The sequence below is a fragment of the Ambystoma mexicanum genome, chromosome 11 (assembly GCF_040938575.1).
Source record: "Ambystoma mexicanum isolate Mex_15411 chromosome 11, UKY_AmexF1_1, whole genome shotgun sequence".
Taxonomy (NCBI): domain Eukaryota; kingdom Metazoa; phylum Chordata; class Amphibia; order Caudata; family Ambystomatidae; genus Ambystoma; species Ambystoma mexicanum.
Genome location: NC_090934.1, coordinates 1,031,820,146 through 1,031,842,805, shown reverse-complemented (window position 1 = coordinate 1,031,842,805; position 22,660 = coordinate 1,031,820,146). Strand labels below are relative to the sequence as shown.

Here is a 22,660-nt window from a genome sequence, read left to right as displayed (position 1 = left end):
AATATGACTATTTTTTACTTTTTTGTGTTAAATAGATCTCCTTGATGAATCTAAGATTATGAATGGCACATCCCATGAATACCGCATTAACAAATACATTTTCTACTGAAGAAGGGAAATTAATTCCTGAAACACGTTGAGTAAGTGTAACAGTATCACTTATTTGTTGCACATTACAGTATGAATGTAATATTGTAATAATATGAAAAACTTGAAAAGTATTGTAACCATAAATGGCATGCACCATTAAAAATGCACCACTAAATTGTACAACCTTTTAGAAATCCTTTGAATTTGTGGTAAAAACAATATTAGAATTATTGAATGAGCACTGTGCTTATATGAGCAAAATTTGAATGTCTAGAAATGGATCTAACTACCCCTGTTCTACATTGATCAAATTACTATTCAATAACCAAATTGATATTAAAATAATACTAGCATAAAATATATTAGTTTATTGTTTGTCTTTGACAAAAACCTGAGTGTGCAGGGGATTCGAGTGATCCACAGCCTGTGGACACTTTTTGTCTTTTTTACTACCACACCCTAGTGTAAGGGTTGCGTCTCTCTCCTCTGCACCTCAGTACTTTTTTAAAATGTGTTCACACATAAATTTACACAGCGGAGTGCAGCAGTGTTTATCCTTTTTCTTCTTGTTAGATGTACTCCCTGCCACTTTCCTTTTTCCACAGGCTATGCTAGACATCAGTAGGCTTTGTACTGTACCAGACACACACCATGTTATTCTGGAAAATTATGCATTATGCATTGGACATTGGACTGGCTGCGCAACAAAACCAGACACAATAATAGCCACCACACATTGTCAACGTTATGCACTTAGGTATTTCTATGTTCATTTATCAGAGAACAATGCACATGTAGACAATCAAACAACCTCAAAACGGATACAGTGGTGAGCATAGAAACCTTGGAAATAAACATTGGCAATGATACATGAAAATAAAAAGGAAACAATGAAAAACACTTTGTACTTTGGTTCAGCACAGCCCTTATATCCCTGTTAGTAATTTGTCTATGAGAGCAAATGCATTGTAGCTACACCTTCAATCTTCATTTACTCCTTGCCCTTTAGATAAGGTTGGGTAAGTATGAGATTAGATATAATGAACTATCCTGCATATCAGAACAACCACAATAATCAACTATCTTTATTTCTGGGTACCTTAGAAACAAAGGGAGTTATGCCAGCTGGGTCAGTTTGACACCGTATCAGATTACCCTTGCAAGATATGCCAGCCAATTTTGTCCTTATTTCACTTGAGACGTTTGTGAAACCTTCAGGCCGGTCTGCAGTCTGGGCTCCCCTCAGTAGCTGCCCCCACCTTCCATCCACCTGCAATGATCCCAAGACACTGTGCTGCCCTGAACTTTGTTGTGCTTCCATCTCCCCAGATACAGTAATCTCAAAGATGGCTCCCATCAATTTTCAAGGCCTTGCAGCAATTTTTCGATCATACTTGCAGCAAGACATCAAACAAGTGAGCTCAGTTTTCTCACTGAAAGTAAATAGAGATAGCAAAAAGCTTTCTGGTAAGCCTCAAAACTCTCTCAAGATCAGACTATCAACAGCCCCAGTCCTTGCTAAAAGTCAGAGTATGTTAAAGCTCAGCCCAATTTTTAAAGTTTCAGCCAGCCAAATCCCAGCCACTCACTCCATAACAGCCCAAAGCCTGAAAAAGCCAAAAAGCCACAAATAAAACCTACTTCCATCTGACAGCCCATTATAAACCCTTCTCCAGACCCATGCCTTTCTCTGATATCACATATGGATTCTGAACATTTTTACCCACTTATCTGATGATGTCAGCTGCTACCTCCTTCAAACTCCAGCCTTTGAGAGTCTACCAGCCCTTCATGCACCCATCTTGTGCAGTTTTCCAGCCCATACCTAAGCAATCTTTGGGCAGCATTCGGCACATCACCTGACAATATAATGTATGCCTTCCTTCCTATTTTCCACTCAGAACAATGGGCATCTATCCTCAAGGCCCTTTGTTCCCTAAAACTGGCAAACCACAGACTGTGATTTTGTTCATGCACCTGCCGCAACGTTTGCATGTTAAGGCCTGCAGCCCACAAATCTACCCCTCTTAGTTCAACCTCAATACTACATATCAGTACTAATTCACTAAAGCACACATAGCGCGTGTTGCAGAGTTAGCATATGTTTGAAATTATTGGCACACCATCTCCCTACAACCTTATGAATACCACAGATTTCTGTGAGAGTTGGTTGTCTCACTTTGTTCATTTTACCAAGATCTGTGATGACTACCGTGTTCTAAATGTTCATGGTGTTTTCAAAAGCAAAGCGTGGGTACACCATTTAAGTATTGCCAAATATCAATATGTGCCAATGTTTATTGCTTAGTATTTTTACCCTGTTGAAAGAGAAGGCACCGATAAAGAGCAACTCAAGATTAATTCTGTTACACAATAAACAAAACTACAACAAGTTCAGATCACATTAAACCTTTTAACACTATTCATCCATCATAAACATCCTCAGTCAGCCTTTCTTTCATTAAGAGAAATATGCTCAGTTGCTTCACAGCTAGGTCTGCACTTTATTAATCCCATAAATACAGACAAACATACATAAATTGGGTTGACGGGGTCATACCTGTTGCAAGAGTTTTGGTCAGTGAGTTCTATAAAGACACTAGTTTTGAGTGCTTCAATTTCAAGAACAATTGTAAACCCTAGGTAACAAATGACTGCTGTATTTCTTTACAGATACATGTTAAATAGGTTTCTTGCTCATTAATCTGATGCATGAACCAACAAACTGAATCATCTTCTCCTTTCCACACTATAATTATGGCATTAATAAAGTAGTGATTCACAACAATGCTGTCCCTTTGTGGATTTATGGATACATAAATTACTGTCTCTTGAATATAAATCGCACATATATGTGCTGCATCAGGAATAAAAGTGGCTGTCATGGCCATTCCATATTCCTGTTTATATAGCAAGCCTCAAAATTGAAATAAATATGAGGGGCATTCTGTTTCACACTAGAATCCAATCGGGATTGGTGCTGAATATTCTTCATGCCTCAATAATTCCTCAATTGCTTTTGATGGAGCTCATTTTGAGATCTGTGCAATGTAAGGAACATGTGTAAAAGCCTTGCTTAAGGCTTTTATGCATGTTTATGTCACGCCTCATTTTCAAGTATTTGTGTGGGAAGTGGCGTTGCGGAAAGTAACTTACATTTCTGCCACCCCCTTCCTCCCTGCCATACAAATACTCCAGCATTTACGCTGGTATGCATCCTCATCCTGGTGCAAATGCTGGGGATTCCTGTGGAGTCTGCTTGCCTTTTGAACCAGCAAAAAGCATGCGACTCAATAGGAATCCAATGTAAACTCTGCCTGCCATGCGTACAATGCAAGCATTGTTTACTCAACTACGCTGCCTTTTTGTCTTCCCCTTTTACATTCAGCATTGCAAATGAGGAAACTTTGGTGCCAGAGACATGTCTACACTTTAGTGTAAACATTAAATATCCCAGCCGCCAAAGTATGGGGAACTCGAATATGAGCCCCATTGTCTCTTTCTGTAGGATAAAACTCTATGTGGACTTGATTCTCAATCTATGTTATGTTGATTTATACCGCACACGGCTACCAGCCAAGGGCAGTCTCCAGGCAATCACGTGGAGACTAGAGGGCTGGGTGTTTTAGTGGGGCTAGGATGATAGGATAGGTTCAGAACCAGATGAAACTGGCGTCTTTGAGCATTGACTTGTGTGTGGGAGTTGGTTCTGGAGGCCCTAACCATATGGGTAGGACTCAGTACCTCGGATGTGTGCTAGTGTTTGTGTTGGGTGTGTGTCGTACGATTTTAGGGTGGGGTTTGCAGTTGTGCGCACTGGTTAATTGTATCCATAAATGGTCCAGTGTTGCGGATGACTGTTTGGTGTATGAATGTGTTGTGCTGGTGTGCATTGTGTAGAGTTGACGGATTTATGGACTATGTGCAAGGGTGTTGTTTCCAGAGTCTCAGAGAGCTGGTAGGGTGCAGACATTAGAATAGTTCTTGGTGTGTTTATGTGTAGTGTGGCTAACACCTAGTCATGTATAGTGGTGTTGCTTATGTTGGAGGAGAGGGAAGGGGGGAAGGTGGGTTAGTAAATTGTTGGTTTGACAATGCCTCTGGGGTGAGTCTTTGGTTGCTGCTCGATGGTATCTTCCAACATTCTTGGTAATGGTCCGTTGACCAACCTCACTTCCTCCCCAGGCCTGAAGGCTGACTTCCCCTACGGGTTTGGTGGCATGCGGTTTGTTCTACCTGCTGTGTTCCTTGTTACCTGTGCGGGATAGTCGTGGCAGTTGGGTGTGGACATGTTACACGGTCGGCTGCTGAATGGGTACACAGCTGGTGTTATAATAAATTCAGTAAGTGGTGCTCGACCAGGCGGGTGGATTCTTGTATGCCACATTCCAACAGTCTTTTATATTAGTGTTGCATGGCTAATTGTGTTGAAAGCTGCAAATATGTCCAATAGTATGAGTGCCGATTTGGCCACATTGTCTGCATTTATTATCAGGTCTTCCCATATTGATAGGAGCGCTGATTCTGTTCCTCTCATTGGTCTGAAGCCAACTTGTGACCGGTCGACTATTCCATTTGTTTCAACATATTTAAGTAGGATCTTGTATAGATGATTCTCCTGGATCTTATTGGGTAGGGTAAATTGGATATCAGTCTGTAGTTGCTTGGGTGTTATCAGATTTCGGATTCCTTTTTACCTATGGTTTGATGAATACTGATTTGTAGGCGGTTGGTACGATTTCTGTTTTGAGTGACAGATTTGTTAGGCTCTGGAAGTGTGTCGCTGTGGTTCGGTGGAGGATTTCTTTGAAGATATCTGGCGGGCAGGGGTCCCTTGGAGATCCTGCAAGGTTGGTGTACTTGATCAGTGTGGAGAAGATTTCTTTGGGGATTGGTTCTAGGCAGGTGAGTCTTGCTGTAGTCAGTGTTTCACCCGTTGTCTGGAGTTTGGCGGTTGTGATTGTATTTACACGGGTTGTGTTGATGATGTGAAGGCATCACAAAGTAGACACAGACAACTGAATAGGATTTGGGATATAGACTTGTATTAACTAAAAATGAAAGGTTGGAAAAAGGGCTAACTTGCCCTATGCTAAGGTTAGATTTTCCTACCTGAATAAAACTAATGATAGTCTGTGTCAGGAAGTCCAAAGCAAATGTCTGTCTGTGTCCAAAACCTACACTTGTCCTCACATCTAATTGTATACAATGAGTAGGGCTGTCAGCATCACATAAGAAGTGTTCAAATAAAAGTTCAGCTCTTGAATGGAAGGGGGTTTCCCTTCCCCAGGGTTCAAACAGTTCACTTTACAAAAGAAGGGATCCCTTCCCCAAGCTTTCAAGCCTGTTAATGTTCCAAATCAACACAATTCTCTGGGACACTTCCTAGCTCTACAGGTTTGGTTACTTTTCACCAGTTTATAAAGTTCAGTTCATTTGTTTCAATTCACACAAGCTTTCCTTTATTCAATTACAAAGTGGTGCATTCAATCTAGGCTCAGTTCTCAAGCCACACAGTCCACCATTACAAGTCAAATAACTGACAGACCTTAATTTGCTCTTCTTAATAGGTATCTTTCCAGAGTTTCAACTTCACAGTGAGGCTTGACTTATTATTCATTTAACTGCCCATGAAGCTTTATTGGGTCTTCTTTTATCACCATTCACTTGTTTAATAGCTTTCACTTGCAATGACCAACACAGGCTTTCCAGTACACTCTCCTGCTAGGAACCTCCGTTTTAAGTTTTTTTGCACAAGCCATCATAAGCTTCCCAGCACCCCCTACTGCAAGGAAACTCATTTTAGAGTTTTTTTGCACAAGCCATCATAAGCTTCCCAGTACACTCTCCTGCTAGGAAACATATTCACTGTTTCAGGTCAAAATCTCTTATGCTCTTTTTTGCCATATTTCTTACCTACAAGTTTTCTGTTCTCAACAGTTCATTTCTTTCAGTAATGTAATGCACAATAATATATGCTTGACTCTTGGCAATGCTCACTTGGCTCCAGGCAATGCGTGTTTGCCTCTTGAAAATGTTCATCCCCATAATTCACTTATGCTTGCTTATTTGGCTTTGTTTATTAGCGTTGCTTTTCATGTCAGTTCATAATCAATTCACTTCATTGGTATCACTGTCTCCTCTGGCTTTATCACAGTACATTACTTTGTTGTTGTACTTATTCTGTATGTTCCCCAAATTAAGTGAAGTAAGGGAATTCACTTAACTACAGCTTCTTTTAGTCACTTGTCATATATGGCAAAAATCCCTTTGAAACCTTTGTCGATACGCCCTGGGGCTCTGAGCGCTCCTGGGCAAACTCAACAGTGTTGCTTGGCGTGTCCGACATCAGGTGTGAGGCTGGTGTGAGGCTGCAGCACTGATAGTGTCCCCGGGAAGCATTCTCTGTCCTACTGGTCCTCCTGTGGCTTCGTGGACAGCTTCTCTCTCACCCGCCAGAATATCTAATGCATCTCACTACCTCTGTGACTCTGCCAGCTCCTTCTGTGTTGCGGTTCGTTCGGCGATGCTCCTTCGGTTCTCATCTGGCCTCTCCAGATGCTTCTCCGGTTCTGAGGGAAGCTCCAGCTTTCCTCTGCAGAGCTTTCTCGCGCCGGCCTGCTTTCCACCTGGCTTCCTGCTGCGCTTGCTCTGCATCCTTCTTTGGCTTTTCAGGGTTTCACTTCCACAAGACTGCTTTCTCGTTCAGATCCCTCTCCTTCTTCCAGTACTGGCCTTTAAATTTCCTGCCAGTTTGATTAGATATCCAGCAGCTAGACTGTGCAGAGTTAGTTATGTAGTCTGTTGTCAGTCTTTATTGCATCTTCCTCACCCAAGTACCAAAGTGGTGTTCATGTTTGTGAGAATTAATAAAGAGTGGATGCATGCTCTGATGTGTCTCTTCCTCATCCCAGTACTCGACTTGTGTTCACTGGGTGATACCTTAGGTAAAAGATAGGGAAGTGATTGGTAATAACCTACAAAGGCCTGGTGGATATAATATTCATTAGAAAAGGGACATGAGGAATACTGTGTCTTACCCAAGAGTGCCTCATCCCCACTGCCCAAATCTTGTCCACCCAGGTGATCCTCCCTTGCATATGCATATGCACTGCCAGGGTCAGGATCCGATAGTGACAGCCTTTCCCTGGCCACCTGAGAGGGGGATATGTTGGAGAAAGAGGTGAGGATGCCCTCATATTCCTCACAATGGTCTGATGGATTGTTTTATTTTTAGTCATAAGTGGTTGGCGATGTTGTCACATAGTGCTTGTGTCGGGATGATGACTTTTGTGCAGAATTGTTTTTTTCATCTCTTTGATGAAGAGTTCTTTCTGTGGATTGTTTGACAATTCAATCTGTGTGGCGTAATATTTTTTGTTTTGCTTCAAGTGCTGTTGATTTGTATAGTCTGAGCTGTCTTTGGTATTTTATTTTGTCCTGTCTGTGGTACTGTTCTCTCCACAGATTATTCCATTTTGCAGTTGTTTTTTTTTAGTTCTTTCAGCTCTTCTGTGAACCATATTGTGGGCAGTTTTTTTTGGTGTGGCTTTGAAAGGTTTTTCTGGTGCCAGTTGGTCTAGGGACTCGGTAATCCAAATGTTGAGTGTATTTTCCACTATGTATGGGGTTATTTTGATTGGCTCTGTGGTGCTAGGTAGGGTGGATTGTAGTACATTTGTTAAGGACTCCAGGTCTAGGTTCTTCCAGTTTCTTTTCTTGCTGGTGTGGAGTATTTCCTTTCCGGCCAGTAGGCAGGATTGGAGTTTGCTGTAGAATGGTATCAGGTAATGGTCGATCCAGACCATTTGTATAGGTGGCGCGGACGCGCATAGTCCTTACATGCAGAAGATTGCATTCATGGTGTATACAACGTTGTGGGTGGATCCCTTTAATATTAGCTTGAAGTGCAGTGTTTCCACAAATGCACAGAGTGAGTTCGCTGAGATTTTGTTTTTCTTTTTTTAACCAAATGTTGAAATTCTCCCAGTATGACTAGGTTGTTGTGGTAGGTTTATAAAATGGCGATGGAGTCTGCTAGCTTCATCACACAGTTCAGGTTGTAGGACGGTGGTCTGTAAATCAGGAAGAACACTATGTTGGTTTGGTCATTGAGTTCGATCTTAATGAAGAGGGATTCACATATTTGATGATGTTTGATGTGAGTATTGCAGCTCAGATGTGCTCTTTGTGTATCATTGTGATTCCTCTTCCTCTTAGGTTTTCTCTGTTGGCATGTATTAATTAGAAATTGTCCGAAATGGCTTTGTTGGACAATGGCTTTGTAGTTGTCTGATAGCTAGGTTTCTGGAAGAAAGAGCACATCTCTGCCTCTTTCACTTAGAAAGTCATGGATTTCTGTTGAGTGTTTTGCCCTGGATCTTACAATGAGCAGGCTGTAGTGCTTTTTGTTTAATTTTGCCTGTGGGTTGTTGGTTGTTCTTTTGTCAGTTGGGATCAGTGTATTGTCGGTTGGGTTTCCATTGCTGGTGTTGTCTCCTGGTTGTGCCTTTTTGGAGGAGTTGTTTTTAGGTGCCCCACCTCTTTGTCAAGTAGTCTGATTGGATTGTTACCAGCGTTGTTTGGTTTTGGTTAATTCCTGTTGGTGAGTTGTGTTGGTGCCCATCCTTTGCTACAATCTTTGGTGATGTAGGGTGTGTTGAAGGTAATGGATTGAACTTTTTCCCTGATTCTTGTTGGAATATTGTCTATGGTGTTCTCAGAGTTGGGGTGGTTCATATTTTGTCGTACTGCATTTGGCATCCCAATGAGGTCTGTATTTGTTTCACTTCTTGCCTGTGGGTTTGTTGCTGGTAGCTAGTCTTCACTTGAAAATCAGTCATATGTGGAGTTGTAGTGAGCATTGTAGTCTGTCTTTGCTCTTTTCTTTGTATGTGTCCTCGGTCCATTTGGCATTTTCTTCACTGGGTTTTTCGGATGTGTGAGATCTCGCTGATCAGCACCTTCCGGTGTGCCATGGTTTGCTTCTTTTTTCTGTTTTCCATTCTAGCTTCTTTGTCTTTCTTTCTTTCTTGTAGCGAGGCATAGGGCCTCATTACGAGTGTGCCCGTTCGGTAACAGCAGTGCTAGTAAGCGTATCAGGACCATTGTTACTGGAGCAGCACATTCCGAGTTCTGTGGCACCCGCACGCAGACTTTGAAGGAAGCACCGGCACTGTTGCACACTGGTGCTGATGCTTCCGGCCTCCCCATTCCCATTGAGTCCTACTGGACTCAATGGGAATGGGGAGTAACATTTTCCAGCGCCTGACTTCACAGACCGCTGGGGCTGTAATGCCCCGGTTATTCCGTGAAGTCAGGCGCCGGAAAAAAATGACAACTCTGACGGCAGCCTGCCGGTTTTACCGGCACGGCTACCACCAGGGTTGTAATGAGGCCCATAGTGTTTTTCAGTTGTGGGTTGAATTTCTTGGAGAAGGAGTCTCCTTTGAATTGGCATGTTTCCTATTCCCAGGGATTGATTCTTCACTGTTTTTGGTTTAGTTTGTGGTTAGTTGTTGCTTGTATTTGATGAGGTTATGGCTGTGGAACCAGGGGCCATGAGTCCTCCTGGTTTGGCCCTTTACACGTTTTCCTTTATGGCTTGGTGTGGTTTTGGTGTCCTTTTGTAGATTGGCATGGTGTGGGGATGTGGTCCTCCGGCTGTGTAGGGCTCAGCTCAGCCCTGTCTAAGGTTTTTCCAATTGGTGACTCACACAGTGCTGCTCTGGGGTGGTTGGGTCTTGCGTTGGTTGTGGTGAACACCATTCAGCACCTCTCACTGGGGCTGAATTGGGTGGTAGGCCTTTGGGGGTGGATATTGGGTGTAGCTATGTTCAATGCTTATTAGTTGAGGAGGACACAGGGTTGGCTGCGGGGCGGGAGGTTTGGACTCTGTGGCCAACTTCCATTGCAGTAAGGACCCATTGATTCAAATACAGCAATAGAGAGACAACACCTAGAATTGGAACAAAGGAGTAGTGGGCAAACCCTTAGATTGGAGATGCAGCAGTGGTGGGGAAACACCTAGAATTGGAACAAAGGAGTAGTGGGCAAACCCTTAGATTGGAGATGCAGCAGTGGTGGGGAAACACCTAGAATTGGAACACAGTGCTAGGGGGATGACTCCTGGAGTAGGAATGAACAGCAATGGGAGAGAACAGAGAAGACACAGTAGCAAATGAGGAAAACACCCAGACCTGAGACACCCCAAAAGTGTGAAAAACACCTCAATTGGAAGCACAGCAGGAATTGGAAGACACTTAAATTTGAGATAACTGGGAAGTGGGAAAAATGCCTGAATTGGGGAGACAGCAAGAAATGGAAAGAACACCTAGATTTGAGGTATCTGGGAAGTGGGAAAATGCCTAAATTGGAGACACAGCAGCAATTGGAAATAAAAATAGATTTGAGAAAGCTGGCAAGTGGGAACAATGCCTAAATAGGAGACATGGCATTCATTTGAAAAATACCTAGATTTGAGATACCCGGGGAGTGGGAAAAATACCTAAATTCGTGTTACCAACAGAGGGCTCATTAGTGGTGACAATGACAGGTGAGTACTGGACTTCTGGCTTGTCCTAATTGATTGAAGAGCCTGGGTTAGTCTTTAACCCAAGCCCTCTCACTTGAGGAAACTCTTTCCCTTGATGCACCCCTCTGCTTTATGATGACAAGGACAGGCAGAGGAGCAGATCAAATGAAAGATTAGGGATAACACACCGCCACGGTACCAGGCTGCAAGGAAAAAACACAGAGGTTAATGGAAGTTGGTGAGGAAGCTATCTAAGAACCCCTAGTGTGCAAGTGAATAACCTGTTTCATTTATCTCGAGCATTCAGAGAAAAAGAAGGAGGTTATTCTCTCCCAGGACCCCAGTTCCTAGTAATAATAAGGGTAGATATTACACTGGTGTTCAAGAATACTATGAGGTAAGGTATGGTTGCTAGATGGAGTGACTATTATCTTGCCGGTGCCCAGTGACGGATGATGAGGATTGTTGCAAGAAGAGAATCCACTTGAGCAAAACCAGGAAGGAGTAAAACAATAAAAGGGAAGGTTAGTAGGGATCTGATCCCGGTCGGCACGAGGGACGAACTAGTTCCGAGGTGGTGCAACGGTGAAGGCTGTGGATCATCCTGGATAAGTGCACAAAGATCCTGAAGATGGAATAACCTGTCTCTAGATGTTCCCAACAGGCAGGAGTTGGAATCCGGAAGCGCAGCAGCACGCAGTGGGGGTATGTGTCCTTACCCGTTCCTGAAGCAGAGAGTGGAGAGGTCGACAAACAAGGATCCAAGTGGAAGGCAGAAGAATGTCCATACAGCAGGCAGCAGGAGTCCGTGAGGCAGGCGCAAGTCAGCAACACTGTGGCATGTAAAGTACAAAATCAGCACGCAGTAGGAGTCCTTGAGGCAGGCGTGGGTCAGCAACAATGTGGTATGCAAGTTCAGAATCAGCAGGCAGTAGCAGTCCATGAAACAGGCAGGAGTGGGGAGGCTGTAAACATTAATTCCAGAAAGCAAAGAGACTCAAACGAGGTCAGCTAACCTCAATCAGAAGCAGCGAGTGCCGTGCTTGAGAGACTCTTAAGCGAACACATGAAGCAGAGCCTACCACGCCAACCTGCTTACCCAATCACATGACCCACAAATGACGTGCAAGGTGCAGCAATGGAACTCCACTTTGTAGAAAGGAGAGCTGCCACTCACTGTCCATTTCCAAGACGACCACCAGCATTGGTAGAACGGGGCAGCCAGGCGTTGCGCAGGTCGGAACTGGGCATTCTCACACAGGAATGCGAGGCCTGAAAATGGGAAAGGGACATTGGAATCATAACAACTGGAGACAGAGCAGTAATCAGAAAAACACCTAGATTTAAAGTACCTGGGAAGTGGGAATAATACCTAAATTGGAGACACAATAACAATTGGAAAAACACCTAGATTTGAAATAACTGGGAAGTGGGAAACATGCCTAAATTGGAAATACAACAGTAAATGGAAAAATACCTAGATTTGAGGTACCTGGAAAGTGGGAAAAACACTTACATTTGGAGACACGGCAGTACTCGGAAAAACACAAAGATTTGAGATACCTGGGAAGTGGGGAAAACACCTAAATTGGAGACACAACAGTAACGGGAAAAAAACACCTAGATTTGACACAACTGAGAAGTCAGAAAAATGCCTAAATGGAGGTCAGAGCTGTAACTGGAAAAACACCTAGATTTGAAATACCTAGGAAGTGGGAAACATTTCTAAATTGGAGACACAGCAGTAATCGGAAAAACACTTAGTTTTGAGATACCTGGGAAGTGGGAAAATGCCTACATTGGAGACACAAAAGTCATCAGAAAAAACACCTAGATTTGAGGTAACTGGTAAGTGGGGGAAATTCCTAAATTGGAGACAGAGCAGTATTCAGAAAAACACCTACATTTGAGATTCCCGGGAAGTGGGAAAAATCCCTAGATTGGAGACACAGCGGCAATTGGAAAATCACCGAGATTTAAGATACCTGGGAAGTGGGAAAATGCTGAAATTGGAGACACAGGAGTAATCGAAAAAACACCTAGATTTGATGTACCCTGGAAGTGGGAAAAATGCCTAAATTGGAGACACAGCCGAAATTGGAAAAACACCTAGATTTGAGATACCTGGAAAGTGGAAAAAATGCCTGAATTGGAAACACAGCAGTAAATAGAAAAACCCCTGGATTTGAGGTACCCCTGAAGTGGGAAAAATACCTGCATTGGAGACACAGCAGCAATTGGGAAAACAACTATGTTTCAAGCACCCGGGAAGTGGGAAAACACCTAAATTGGGGAGACAGCACTAATGAGAAGCAACACCTATATTTGAGATACCTGCGAAGTGGGAAAATGCTGAAATTGGAGACACTGCAGTAACCAGAAAAACATCTAGATATGAGGTACCTGAGAAGTGGGAAAAATGTCTCAATTGGAGACATAGCCAACATTGGAACAACACCTAGATGTGAGGTACCTGGGAAGTTGGGGAACACCTAAATTGGAGATGCACAAGTAATCGGAAAAATACCTAGATTTCAGATACCTGGGAAGTCAGAAAAAGCCTAAATTGGAGACACATCAGTAATCAGAAAAAACACCTAGATTTGAGGTACCTAAGAAGTAGGAAAATGCCTAAATTGGAGATGGAGCAGTAATCAGAGAAACACCAAGATTTGAGATACCCAGGAAGTGGGAAAAATTCCTAAATTGGAGACACAGTAGCAATTGGAAAAACACCTAGATTTAAGATACATGGGCAGTGGGGAAAATGCCTAAATTGGAGACCCTGCAATAATCAGAAAAAAAACCTAGATCTGAGATACCTGGCAAATGGGAAAACGCTGAAATTGGAGACAGAACAGTAATTGGAAAAAACACCTAGATTTTTTGGTACCTGGGAAGTGGGAAAAATGTCTAAATTGGACACATAGCGGAAATTGGAAAAACACCTATATTTGAGGAATGTGGGAAGTGGGAACAAATCCTAACTTGGAGACGCAGCAGTAATTGGAAAAATACCTAGATTTGAGATACCTAGGAAGTGGGAAAATGCCTACATTGGAGACACAACAGTCATCAGAAAAAACACCTAGATTTGAGGTAACTGGGAAGTGGGAAAAATGCCTAAATTGTTGACAGAGCAATATTCAGAAAAACACCTAGATTTGAGATACCCGGGAAGTGGAAAAAATCCCTAAATTGGAGACATAGCGGAAATTGGAAAAACACCTAGATTTAAAACACCTGGGAAGTGGGAAAACATTGACATTGGAGAGCCACCAGTAATCGAAAAAATACCTAGATGTGAGGTACCTGGAAAGTGGGAAAATGCTGAAATTGGAAACACAGCAGTAAATGGAAAAATACCTAGATTTGAGGTACCTGGGAAGTGGGGGGAAACACCTAAATTGGATACTCAGCAGTAATCGGAAAAACACCTAGATTTCAGGTACCTGGGAAGTCGGAAAATGCCTAAATAGGAGACATAGCAATAATCAGAAAATACACCTATATTTGAGGTACCTGAGAAGTAGGAGAAATGCCTAAATTGGAGAAAGACCAGTAATCAGAGAAACACCTAGATTTGAGATACCCGAGTGGGGAAAATGCCTAAATTGGAGATGCAGCAGTATTCAGAAAAAACACCTAAATTTAAGATACCTGGGAATTGGGAAAAAGCATAAATTGGAGACATAGCAGTAATCGGAAAGAACGCCTATATTTGTAGTGTCTGGGAAGTGGGAAAAATGCCTAAATTGTAGACACAGCAGTAATCAGAAAAACACCTACATTTGAGATATCCGGGAAGTGGAAAAAATGCCTAACTTGAAGACACAGCAGTAATTGCAAAACACCTAGATTTGAGATACCCGCGAGGTGGGAAAAATGCCTACATTGAAGGCACAGCAGTAAATGGATAAACATCTGCATGTGATGTACCTGGGAAGTGGTAAAAACACCTACATTTGATACACATCAGTAAAAATAGAAAAAAACACATAGATTTGAGGTACCTGTGAAGTGGGAAAAACACCTAAATCAGAGACACAGCATTAAATGTAAATACACCTACATTTTAGGTACCTGGGAAGTGGGATAAACAGCGAAACTAGAGAGACAACAGTAAATGGAGAAAAAAAACTAAAACTGGTACATAGCAGTGATTAGAAAACTACTTACTAGCTGGCTAACATTTGTGTAGTATGTTATGGAGGAAAGAAGAGTGTTAAGGATCTTATGGAATACAGTAGTTGCTGTACTCCCCACCCAGACCACGCTTACCTTATCAATCACTGCTAGTTGATGGCAGTTGGCTTCCCCGGTTAACACGGGCAAACACAGACTGGAGCTACTTCTTTGGGAGCTGCCCTTTGTCTTGGGGCCCTTTACTGAGGGCTGCCCTGAGTTGGTGACTTAAAAGGGCAGAGTGTCAATCAGGTCGATGGTGGGTGGGGTGGGAGGTGGGTGGGCTCAGGCACCAGGAGGCTGCTTAAAGGGTCAGCGAGTGTCGCTGCAATTTTTAAACCCAAAATGATTTGGTGAGTCCCCATGAGCAGGGTGAATTGACCCCTTCTTCTGCGCACCTCAGATGGCTTCACACAAGGTACAGCATTGGCTTAGGGCCATGAAGAATACAATGAGGGCAGAGGTCCAATCAGGTGGATGGTAGGTGGACTGGGAGGCGGGCGGGCACTCAGGCACCAGGAGGCTGCTTGCAGGGACAGCGAGTATCGCTGCTACAAGGACAAGTGTGCACAATTAACAATTTTTAAATCCAAAATGAGTTGGTGAGTCCCCATGTGCAGGGTGAACTTACCCCTTCTTCTGCACACCTCTGATGGCTTCACACATGGTACAGCAGTGGCCTAGGACCATGAACAATACAGAGGGCAGAGGCCCAATCAGGTGAATGGTAGGTTGGCTGGGAGGCAGGTGGGCTCAGGCACCAAGAAGCTGCCTACAGGGACAGTGAGGGTCACTTCCACAGGTGCAGGTGTGCACAATTTGTAATTTTTAAACACAACATGTGTTGATGAGTCCCTGTGTGCAGGGAGAATTTACTCCTGCTTCTGCACACCTCAAATGACAATAACAGAAATAAGAAATGAAGCGAAGGACAAGAACAAAAGGGCACCAAAGGAAAAAGGAAATTGAATTGGTGAACCAGAAAAACTGTCGAGTGAGTGTCAAGCAAAATAATGAAATATGTGCAGGACAAACGGGCCTCTCTCCACCAAAATAACATTGGAGGAAATCCCTAAAACATGTGTGCAGATTCCAAAAAACAGGACAAGTGCTTGATGTTGAACCTCACACAAGCCCCTTTGGGCTGGCAAGATCAAACATAGGGCATCATTACAACCCAGGCGTTAAGGGTTTAACGGCGCCGTCGGCGCCGTTAACCCTTAACGCCTGATTACCATTTTAACGCCTGCTTTTAGCAGGCGTTAAAATGCAAGGCGCTAACCCGCCTTGGTGCTAATTACGGCACCGTAATTTACGGTGCCGTAATTAGCGCCTTCCCCACTTCCATTATGCCCTATGGGGCAAAAATGGGAATGGGGAAGGGTAAATGGGGAATGGGGATTTACCGCCCCACTCACCTTGGAATGGGGCGGTAAATCTGCCATCCACCATGGTGTAAACGGAGTTTACACCATGGTGGTAAAGTAGGGAACTTACCGCCTGGGTTGTAATGAGGCCCATAGTCCACTAGAAATAGATGGTATGCAGGAAGGGCTCCAACTGGGAGGTTCCATGTTCACCGCAGTGAAACTACACATCAGGATGACAACAGTCTGTCAAGGGTATGCACTGACTGGGATAACCAGGCATGGCCAACGGTACAGTGGGCAACAAAATCAATATCCACACATGACCGGAAAAATGTCCAAACTGGACCCCCTGATGCCACCATGTTCAAGGGTCCATCCAAAACATTGCCTGCAGGACCAGCATCAGGACAGCGCAAGTCGATGACCATAAATCCTCAAGGATGCTTCCCTTGCAGCCTCAATGCTGCCTCTAGTCAGCAGAGCTGCACCTGGCTTCTGGGCTTCGCCCCCACCTTCGTCCATAGTAAAAGCACACCAGACAGCCAGCAGTCTCCACACTGCCTGCCAGCCGACCCACGCCCTGCCACAAGACAGGCCCAGCAGACCACAGTGATTCACAAAAATGTGACGCACACCACAACTATCATTCACTATTATTTAAGTGCAAATCAATGCCATTCAATAATTCATTAGAAAAAATATTTATTTTTCAATTTACATATTTCACAATTGGTTAGTTACAAGGAAAGACACATAACATATTTGTCACAGATGTGGCCCCAATAACTAAGGTCATACAACTTTGCTTGTCATATCATTGTTCACAAAACCATACTCTCACAGTCAAACACATACACTCACATTCCCAGACACTCAAATACCATCTAGCCTGTATGCACTGTAATGCCAGGTGAAACATAAACGGCTGCGTGCAGGATTAGTATTCGCAAAAGAAAAAGAATTATCTTCTAGAAAAAAAATTGTAAAAAACAAGTGAAAGAATAAGTGAAAAAAACAGGATTGGTGATTGGATGCTGGCAGCAGTTAATCCAACTGTCATACATCAGTGCAAAAGTTGCCTGTTAAACATCAAAAAGACTCCTGGGCAGACTCCTGGGCAGTACAAAGCTGCATTGTTCTGGCTGGAAATTAGTCACAAAACTTCTGGAGTTGATTTCCAATTGATAAATGGTCTACTCGAGTTCCAGCTGCTTTGGCTCTGCCTTACTCAGCAAGCCCAGCCTTCTTCAGGGCAGAAAGAATGTCTGTTCCATCAACTTCCCCATCACTTAAATGGCATAGGGTGAAAAACCCAAGAATTCTGAATACTTGGTAAAACTTGGAGGAACCCCAAGGGGTGGACACATTTATAGAACAGGGCCTCAACGTGCCTAGACACGGACTGAAGACCAACGTGGAGGGCCAGTACAGTAGGAAACTTGCAGACTTGAATGCAGAAGAGAAAGCTTATAAATATAAGCAACATTCAGAGCACAGTATCCGCCTAGGAGTTGAAAAGCCTGATTTACCGCTTGTCCTCTATACTTGTAGTAGATGCCTTGACTATTATTAACAGACCAGAGCCTCACCTTATTTCAGAAGTAAATACAGATGCACTTGAGGCCATCCACTGCTGGGACCAAAAAATAAATGTCATGCATTGGACTTGCCAGTTGTCATATCCCTCCATATGATGTCAACCTGTCGATAAGCGGCTATAGAGCAAGGAACAGAGGAGAGGGAGGGAGGCTCAGTTATATTGTATCTACAATTCTCTAGATACATAAACCAGCCTGCCACCCTGGTGTCATTGCACAGTGTGATTTGGCACACACATTATTTAAGTGTATGTATTACTCACCTAATTGATACATAAAAATTGTTCCCTGGTCCCCTTCAAAGGGAAGTATGGAGACACCGGTCCTGTGTGGCCATGTGGCCAATGCATGGCCAAAGTAAGAACTGCTGTTCTGCTGTTGATAAAGGAAGGGGAATGAATCAGGATGACGCTATCACAGTAGGCTTGGCACCTTGTCAAAGGACAGAAAGGTATGGGTTGCCATGTGGCAAATGGCCCCTATGAGAAAAATCACTTTGAGTTGTACATGGTATTCTGCACCTGGTGACTTCACACCCACCCTTCCCCTTTGCAAGCGCATGGCCCAAGTGAGAACTGCCTTTAATAAAGGGTGGAGGATGGCTGTGGATGTGGCAATTGCAATATACCCGGGACACAGTCAAAGGACACAAAGATATGTTGATTGCAATGAAATAGTCTTCAAAGGGGAGTATGGAGACAACAGGCCTGGGTGGCCATGTGGCCAATGGTCCCTAGAGGCAAGACCCCTTTGAGTTGTAGATGATATTCAGCACCATGTGAATTCCCATTCACCCATCCCCGAGCGCATGACCCAAGTGACAACTGTCAATGATAGAGGATGGGGGTGGAGGGGGGAATATGGATGAAGCTAGCACAATAGGCCTGACACCTTGTCAGAGGACACAAAGATATGTTGATTGCAGGGACATGGTCTCCAAAGGGAGTATGGAAACACGAGTCCCTGGGTGGACAATTGTTGATAGATGCTAAAACCCAGTGAGTTGCACATTCACAAACACATATGTTGAACCTGCTGGGCCAAAACCAAAACAAATGAAAAGGCATTGAAAAAATTAAGAGTGAGAATGATATTTACAACTTTTTGATGGCAGTAACAGTAATCTCTGTTGATCTTGATGGTATTGCATACTATTTTTATTATTATACTTGGTGGTGTTGGTGACTTTGACACTTTCATTCACTTGTCATATGACCTCACTGATTTTATTTAATAGGACTGTAAAAGTGTAAAAGTGAGATCATTGTTAACTTTTATTGAAAAATGTGTTGTTCCTAAATAGAATTGAATGTAATCTACAGTGCCTGAAGCCAAAAAGTAACACGTGAAAAATGATAAGAATATACTTTGGAATTGCTCTTTAATTCAAGTACAGATTATTTTGTATTTTAACTCTGGGGTTTTTATGTTGTTGAAAATATGCCAAAACTTTGAATGGAAAACTAAAAACTTGAAATGAACACACTAAATGTAATTAATAATATTGTAAAAAAAAAAAAATTATCAAAATTATTGAAAGTTTGACGGAATATACAGACTACAAATTATAATTTTCAGGCTGTAGTACTGTCTGTAAAAACCACTTGTATTGTCGAGTGGCACTAGGGAATGAATCGCGAATGGCACAAACAAGGAGGCAGGTCTAACACATTGAATGCGGAATCCCAGTCTTCCATGAATCCACCATGTTAACGCTCAATAGGCCACAAGCCTGTACCATCCATTTAAAATATAAAGAATATGGTTGGTGAATTAATGTAATAATTGCATTCATCTTGCTGGGCCTATCTTTTAAAATGCATGGCATTGGTGTGAACTCAAAAACATACTATATGAGTAAAGTAGTCACATCCCAATACTTTTGAAGTAAGGGTAATATGAAAATGTATACAGACTTTCGAAAAATAAGAAGGAAGATTCATTTTTAATAGCCTGAAAATGAAGGAAATTGTATTGTTGATTCGCAAAATAGAAGATGGAATAGTTTGGAATGAACAAAGAACAATACATTTTCAAATATATCGAAATGTATATCGTCAGTGAACCCACAATATCACAAAGTACTAGGAGAAAAACATAAATGGCTACAGTTCAAGGTTGTCACGAATAAAACATATAAACACAACACTTACTGAATATACTAGGAGAAAAACATAAATGGCTACAGTTCAAGGTTGTCACAAATAAAACATATAAACACACACTTACTGATTACGAGGGCGAACAGTTGTTATAGGTTTGTGCATCAGTACCAAAATCATTCTCAACACGGATCTTGTAAGGCAGGCTGCCCTGAAGTCATGCAGCTGGGTAACACATAGTGATGGAGGTTCTTCTTCAGCTATCTAGGGCAAGCAGCCAGAGTTTTCTCTGCAGCAACAGTTCTACACCAACGTTGGCACTACCTCACATCGATGTGAGGTAATCAAAAATACCTCATTCCAATGGTATGGTAATCCCTCTTAAGATCGGTGGCATGACTAGTATCCATCACTTAATACCTCATTCCAATGGTATGGTAATCCCTCTTAAGATCGGTGGCATGACTAGTATCCATCACTTAATACCTCATTCCAATGGTATGGTAATCCCTCTTAAGATCGGTGGCATGACTAGTATCCATCACTTAATACCTCATTCCAATGGTATGGTAATCCCTCTCAAGATCGGTGGCATGACTAGTATCCCTCACTTAATACCTCATTCCAATGGTATGGTAATCCCTCTTAAGATCGGTGGCATGACTAGTATCTATCACTTAGCATTTTTATTTAGCATATTCCATCGATTCAGGGGTCGAATTGCTACCTAATATTTCTCGATGCCCTGATGGGTCAAGAGTGTTTGTGGACATTTTTGTAATGCAGCAAAAAGATACTACTCATGGTTTCTTTAGTGAGAAATTCTGCTCCATGTTTGGTTAGCCTTCCTCCTTCAATGGCTTCAAAAGCCACATGTTATATTTGTTGTCGCAAAATACCTGTTGATTGGCACAACAGCCGTATGTAACCTCTTTTTTCGGATAATAGCCTTTTGGATAATTATTACTGTGGCACCTCATTTATCAGTGGGGGCTTAATGACTGTGATGTCATTGTTCCTAAGTGCTTTAACTGTCCAATGCTGTTTCCTTGTAAGATTCCTGAAGCACGAGACAGATCTTATTTCCATTCTTTTACATCAAATGTAAGAGATTGTGGAGAGCAAAACAAAAAGGCGATTGCTGGAAGGTTTTGAATTAATCGTAACCACTGGCATAGCTCAGGGCAACCCTCAAGACCATTGTTTTTCAGCCTGCCAAGCCATTACAGAAGGGGAAAAACCTACCAAAGGGGGCAGTCAGCCCGAACTGCCAGGTCACATCCCTTCTGCACGAGACCACAAGCTTCCCCAGACATGTTTCAGCCTTGTTGGGCATCATCAGTGAGGAGTAGCTTCGGTCTCTAGGCCAGGCAGACTCGGGACCCACATCTGGGCATACCCGTCCCACTCTGGATGACTTTTGCCTTTAGCAAAACAGATTGTGGAGAGACAGCGAGGGTTTAGAATTCAAAGGGAACCTGTTATCCTTTGAGGTTTCCTGTAATGTACCCTTCTTCATCTGCATAAATTGTTGCAATCTGTGATTACTGAGAAATGTATTGAAGTGGGGTGCTAGAGGGCCACATGAAAAAACAGCCACCTATCTTTGCAGCTTAATCTGAACCTCCTAAAATCCTGTTGCCAGATCCTTAAAGTGCAGGCAGGGAGCTGTCCCGCTCTCTATCTCTGGTCTCTGTGGACCTTTGACGCAAGAACAACACAACTGGGCCGGGCTACTCTGGCGGAAAAAATCTGTCAGTCATTCACTTCACCTGAATAGCGGATTTCCATGTGTGTATTGTTAGCAGTCCCTCCCAACCTTCGCCCTCACTAAGAAGGTCGGAGAGGGTGGTGGACTGATTTTCGTGGGTTCCTCTTCACTTCGGGTCAAGCAAGGTCTCACTCTACAACGGGGCAGCGGATTCTCCCTCCCCCTTGCTGGTTCAATCTAGGCATGGTATGGTGCCTGGGCTACGTGGTACTTTTCCCTGAGGAGTTTTAATGAAACTGGAAAAAAGTTGTGCAGTGTGTTCTGGTCTACACATTGCAAAGTCTTGCTTGAAGAAATGCAGTAACTTCACAATAGCTAAAGACCAGTGAACTGTGACTGGTCATTTCCGAATTGCTCAAAATGTTGCTTAACCTACTAGTGTTTTTTTCTGACCAGGAAGGACATTCAATTGTTCTCAGATTAAATCATGTCTAGTTACCAAAACAACAAAAACCCGTCCAGACTGGATGTATACACGTTTGAATTGTATTCTTAACTGACTGTGCCGCAGTCCCCTGCCCCCAGACACATGCACCAGACTCAGTGGTCGTGATTCGGAGTTTAATGCCATGCTACTTGAACTGAAATGTCTGATAGTCGCTATGAACTAAAAATCAGACGCCATGCCAACCAGATTGGAAGCGTAAATTAGAGCAAATCTGGGGTAAAGTTACTGAAATGGAGCAAAGAACGGGTTTGCTGTAGGATGCTATGAACCGCCATAAGGAGGACATTAAGGAGTTAAAGAAGGCTGTGGCCAAAACGAAGAATTAAGATTTGGAGTTGTGTTCAAGGAAAAATAACACACTCATACTTGAGATATCTGAAACATCTGTGCAGGGGTTCATGGAAATGTTCTTGGAGAAAATCCTGAGTGAAATATTAGGGAAAGTAGTGTTCTCCCAACCCTCCATAATTGAAAGGGTGCGCCCCTTAGCTAGTCCATGACCACTGCCTGGTCTAGCGCCATGTCCAATCATTGCAAAGATCTTTAATTACAGAGATTGTGA

At 42.9% G+C, this 22,660-nt stretch overlaps 1 long non-coding RNA gene across 1 annotated transcript in view; it reads right to left on the bottom strand.

Annotated features, from left to right (window-relative positions):
- Window positions 1-835: 835 nt before the first annotated feature.
- LOC138504073 (uncharacterized) overlaps window positions 836-22,660 on the bottom strand; it is a 46,895-nt gene continuing 25,070 nt past the window's right edge. The window contains exon 2 of the long non-coding RNA XR_011279764.1: window positions 836-11,896. This is a non-coding gene — a long non-coding RNA (uncharacterized lncRNA). The remainder of the gene's footprint in view (window positions 11,897-22,660) is intronic.